This window comes from Vipera berus (genome assembly GCF_964194415.1).
Source record: "Vipera berus genome assembly, chromosome: Z".
In the NCBI taxonomy this organism is placed as follows: domain Eukaryota; kingdom Metazoa; phylum Chordata; class Lepidosauria; order Squamata; family Viperidae; genus Vipera; species Vipera berus.
Window position 1 is genome coordinate 32,323,580 of NC_138205.1, and position 6,000 is coordinate 32,329,579.

The window sequence follows — 6,000 nt, forward strand, 5'->3', positions numbered from 1 at the left end:
AGTCATTCATGCCTAAAGCAGAATGAGAACTTACAACCTCCTGAATTCTAGGCCAGTATCTTCACCACGACACCAAAAAAATTAAAAAATTAATTTGGGTTTAAACTACAGGTTTGCTGTGAAAATGTGGTTTGCCATTTGTGTTTTTAGGCTGTTGCCAAGCAAAATAGTATTGCGAGGGGTCCTTGGTGCTCTCTGTGCTTGGTTGTTTCCTTGCTAGTCACAAGCATTGATATTACCTAGTTTGGGTAATGAAACATCTGCTAGAAAACGATGAAGCTCAGAGAGCATCAAAGATCCCTCACTTCAACCCTGAGCTGCAAATATTCTCCCTTAAAGTAATATTGCAAATGTATATTTCCAAGACTTGGCTGATTCACTATTAAAAACAAGAGTTTGGCTTGATATTGGAAGACCTGAAGCACTTAGTCTAATGTGTATATTAATAAAAGCTAATTGATCTGCACTTCTAATAGCAAACTCTGGTACTGGTGCTGATGACTGTGTAGCGAAATGGCGGTTGACAAACAAGATGAGGAAACCAGTCATTTTAGAAGCATGTTATGAGATGGGTGTGAGGAAACAGCCCAATAAGGATGGGGAGGTGCTCATTGGCTACAAAAAATATGAGTGAGAATGGAATGGACATGGTTACCTGGCAGGAATTGTTGCCAAATTGCAACATTCACTTGCAGCTTTTCTTGTAGTGATATAATATTTAAACTACAGCTATATATGAATCATTCTCCTGAGATAAATGATACAGGTAGTCCTTGTCTTACAACCATTCATTTAGCAACTGTTAGAAGTTAAAATAGCACTGAAAAAAGTGACTTAAAACCAATCCTTGCACATATTGTTGTAGCATCCTCACAGTCATATGTTCAAAATTCAGTTTTTTGGCAAAAAGCATGTATGTACTATGGCTCCAATGTCCACGGGTTATATGGTCACTATTTGTGACCTTCACAACAAGCTCCAACAAGCAAAGTCAACGGGAGAAGCTGGACTCATTTAGTGTTTGTGTTACTCACTTAATTTGCCATGGCAAAAAAAAATGATATGCAACTCGTTTATCAGTCTCTGCTTAGTAACAAAAATTCTGGTGCCAATTGCAGCTGCAAATCAAGAACTACCTGTAAATGAACTGTTTAGATGATTGTTGGAGATGAGTCGCTAAAAATAAAGGAAGATCCATCATATGAAGACAAATAGATGACAAGTCTGTTGACCTACACAGAATTCTACATAAATACATGTGTGTGTGTGTATGGATGCATGCTTATTTCTTCTTAAAGTAAATAAATAATACAGTATGTAAGCAAGCAACTTGCTAAAATAGTGTGATGCCCATTGAAGTCTTGACTACAGCTCCCATAATTCCTTGCCCTTAGTCATACTAGTCATTGGGAACACTACAGGATCAAATCAATTGTGATTTATTCAGTAATTTAGTACCACAGACTTGCTCTACCAGGCGGTTAATTAATAGCACCACCTCTTTGAATCCCATGTATTCTAAAAAATAAAACACCTTAGAATGTGTTCCCACTTCAAAAGTGCAGTTTTGGTGGCTTAACTAATTACATTAGTTTGGGGAAAGAATGCATCTTGTATTAATGAGTCCTGATCTTTAGAAATGCATTTGCCAGTCAAATTTCATCTCATTGATACATTTGGAAAGCTAGGACATTGGAGGTAGGGTACTGCAGAACTCAAAAGGATTTCCAGAACCTCTTCTTTAAAAACCAATTGCAGAATAATAGTTCCCCAATCTCTTCTTTTTCTTTCAATATAGATAAATAGATATTACAGTATTTGTATTAGGGACAAGCAGCCCTGCTTTATAGTGAATCACAATATAGGACCCTTTTAATAAATACAATTCCTGACTGGCTTGTCTCTCCAATGTGGAGAACCTTTCTGAAGCTCAACAAGTTCAGCTGATGAAATTCTTGTAAGCCAATCCCCTTTTTCCCCCATTATATCATGCTAGAGAAACTAGAAGAATCTATTTCTTAGAAACAGAAAACTGACAGAAAAAGACCTAGTAGTCCATCAACTCTGCCCTTTTGAGTTTTTTCTTTTTAAAGTATTATCTTTATGTTCTACCTTATTTTTTAATTTGTCAGGTGGTGGGCATGTGTTTATCCTAAGCACATTTTACTCAGTTACTGATAACTGACCCACTACCTCCATTGAAAGTTGGTTCCACGTTTCCACTACTCTCTGTGCATTTCTTTTCCAAAGATATAAATTTGACATAATTTGAAATACCTTTTCTTGAAGTGGAAAATCAGTACATAAATAGATCTAGTATCTATATAAACTACCCTCCCCATCCTCTCTAACAGCACATCCATATTGGCTGAGAAATCCAGGAGCTAATGAAAAAGTTCTTTATTTCACACCCTGCACAAACACAATTCTCAGAAAGTTTGATCAGCTGCAGGCATATATTTAGAATTTGCCTACATGCAATACTGTTAAAACAACTTTGCTATTGATGCACTATGGATGCTTTCCGAAGCATGGTTACAAAGAAACAGCAGAATTCAACTTCCCATTCCATTTTAAATGTCTTCAGTCAGAACTGAAGAAGCTTCTTGGGTGAGAACGAAATGTCCAGTTGCCTTTTGAAAAAGCATCTTTGGAACATTCCAATTTAACTGCTATTCCTGGCAATAAGGGAAGCCACACCTAAGGTAAAAGGAATAAGGGGACTACAACCACTACTGTGCGATTAGGGAAGGAGTTGGGTGGTTATTTGAGCTAGCCTCCCTGATTATAGTAGGCATTTACAGTTATTGCATTCCCAACAAATGGCTAGGATGTCCTATCTCGTTGAAAGATCTCCATCAAGGGAGAGCCCATCTTCTCAAACAACTCCAAATCCCAATAGCTATTTTGGGAAATTACCCACCTCTAAAAGTAAAGGTACATCTGAGAAAAAAACATGGGTTCTGAACAGATATGGAAGAATTACATCAAAATCAAACTGATTTAAATAACTAGAATCATGGTGCCCAGCTTGATACTGCAAGCCACGTGATCCTCAAATCCTTCAGGGCAGCCCAGAGTTTCTGCTAAAACAAAATAGTGTGATTCAAAGGGAAATTTATTAAATATTCACTCATTCATTCAATTTATATAGTTGATCAACTCAAAGAAGTGACTATGGGTGATGAATGATCACAAAAACAATTAAAATACAGCACAAAAAAGAAAAGCAAATAACAGGTGAGATATTATAAACTATACATAATCAAGAAACTGACTGAGACCTCACATACTCGGGATCCCCGGCCAGGGCGCATAGCACAGGTCTTTAGGAGGGAAGGTAATGGAAGAACCTGTGCTATAGCAGAAAAGATGTGTCTTCTGGTCCTCACCAGCCAGCATTCATTTCTGAAAAAAGATTGCTATTTCTTAAATGAATAGGTGATAACTTACTATACAGCAAAGCATTAGCCTCAAGCATAGTGTGTAATTACAATACCCTTGGGCCTCAAGTAGACCATACAGGCTATCTTAAAAACTTAAGTTTAGCCCTGTGCTTTATTCCCCTTCTAGTACATAAAAGTATTTTATAATTGACCAAATGCAACATGGCAACCATTTAGTGGCAACCATTTAATATGGGCAGCGGAATTCTGGAAGCTGAAGTCCACCCATCTTAAAACTACCAAGGTTGAGAAATACTTATTTAATGAAATTAATCACAACATGTCTTCAAAACTCCAAATATGCAGATTGCCAGAAAAAAGCTGGGAAATCTTGATTTATGATACACACATATCTGTTTGGATAGACATTTATCAGCAGTGTTTTAAAATGATTTTCTAAATGAGCAAGGTGTTGGATTTTATTACTTCAATGCTATTGTTTATTTATCTAGAGCTATTTATCTGTGAGCAACAGTGCTTCCCTGTATGATGATTAGCAATATCCTAGAAGGCATATTACATTATAAAATGATCTTATCTATTTGGATAACCAGTTACAATGAAGTGGATACAGATTTGAATATACATAGGAAATACCCTGTTATTGATATCCAATTTGAATCCTGTTATGACCATATCTGTAATGTGTGCAATGTCTTTCTAATATTAATTATCTCTATATTTCAGTGTTATTAAAAAAATCTTTGTTAAGAGGTAGAATTCATAAAACTATAAAACTCTGATATACAGTATGACTTAAAAAATGAATACTTTTGATCCATTAACACTCACGTACAATTTTTAAAAAACGAAATAGCTGTATTCTACTATGTAATAAAATGGCTATATATTACTAAGAAGTTCAACTTCTATTGGTGTGAGGTCTGCATCTATTGTAAAAGCAATCACGGCTACAATTCATTTTGGGAACAGGGTTCATAAGGGCTGAAATAGGCAATATCTGTAAATGTTAAAGCAGCCTTTGGTTAACTAATCTTCTCAAATGTAAAAGTACACAAAAAAGTCCAAGCTTTTAAGCATCCATTCCAGGGGGAAAGAACAAAACATATGTTGGCTACGTAGTTCCTGCCCCCATCACTTCTATCACCCAGCTGCACTGTTTATGCCATAAGCTATGACCCAACTGTATTAAAAGAGAATTCTGTTAAACAAAAATAATGAATTGTTTTTAAATTACATACATTAACTCAGATTGGCTGGGCAACCACCTATTGGAGAAACTTTAATCTGTATTCTTAAGACTTAGCATCTAAGAATGCTTTCTCTCTTTTTAATCCTATTTTATAAATTCAACCCAAGTTAACAACAAAATTTCTGGAGCTGTCCATTCAGCACCAAGCTCTCTTCAACAAATCCTGCTGTCACCTCAAAATAAACCTTTTTTTAAAAAAATTCCTATGAGCCAATTCTTATAACACGGATTTGGAAAGATGGGTTAAACATCAGTCAGGAGAAGTTTATATCACTATTTCTTTCGACTGAGGTGGGAATGTGAGGAAATCATCCCAGGAGAGGATAAACTGAGGGAATAATTATCCTACGGAGAAGGAGTTTTAAGAGATCTATTAATATAAAGTATTAGTATTGTATGCAGTTTTATTTCTGAGTTGCTTAGATTTATACCTCATGGTTCAGAGATGCCAAACAGAGGTTGAACCAAACTTAATGCAAAACAAAACGAGCAATTTTTTTCATGTCAAACCAGTGTTATACTGAGAAGTTGAAGTATATTTGTGATGTATTTATTTATTCCACACATTTGTAAGGGTGCCCAAATTCTATTCTTATTATTATCATTCCACAAAATGTGTAATCACAGCTAATTCTTTAGCTGACGTTGGCCTTTATATACACTGAGTTCTTCCCAAGAACATAGGAGTCATAGTGTAAAGGCAGAGAGTATGTGGATCCAAGCAGTGTGCCCTTTTTTAATTGAGTGATGGCAATCATTGTTCTTTAAATTTATATGCTGCCTAAGACCCAGCCAGTTAAACAGTATGACTCATGAAACATACAATGCAGCATACAACTTCAACTAAAAGAACACCATCATTTTAAAAACGACATTTCCCTTATATATAAAATGGTAACCCAAATAGGATAATTAAACAATTAAAGGGGACTCCACTCAACTAGACCCAGATTGCTGAGGAAAAAGCTGGGTCTTGGTACCTTTTCTAAAGGCCACTAATTTGACACACATGGACTACACACATCTGGAATTAAAGCTACCCTTAATAATCAAAATGTTGGCTTTACTGATGACAATAGACTCTTAGAATATAAAATCATGATTTCTTCAATGAAACTTACATACTTTTTAATACTTGGTAACATGATCTATTGTATATTAAACTAAAATCCTTCCTCTCTTCCCAGGATGGGAGACTGAATAGATCTCTGCTCCATTTTTATAAGAATGAATAGGTTGTTCATGAGAAATGAGCAGGAATTGTATAAATTTTGCAACATATAGCCAATCCCACTTTAATGTCATATGAAAAGTATATAATGGCTGCTATGGTCCAGAGTT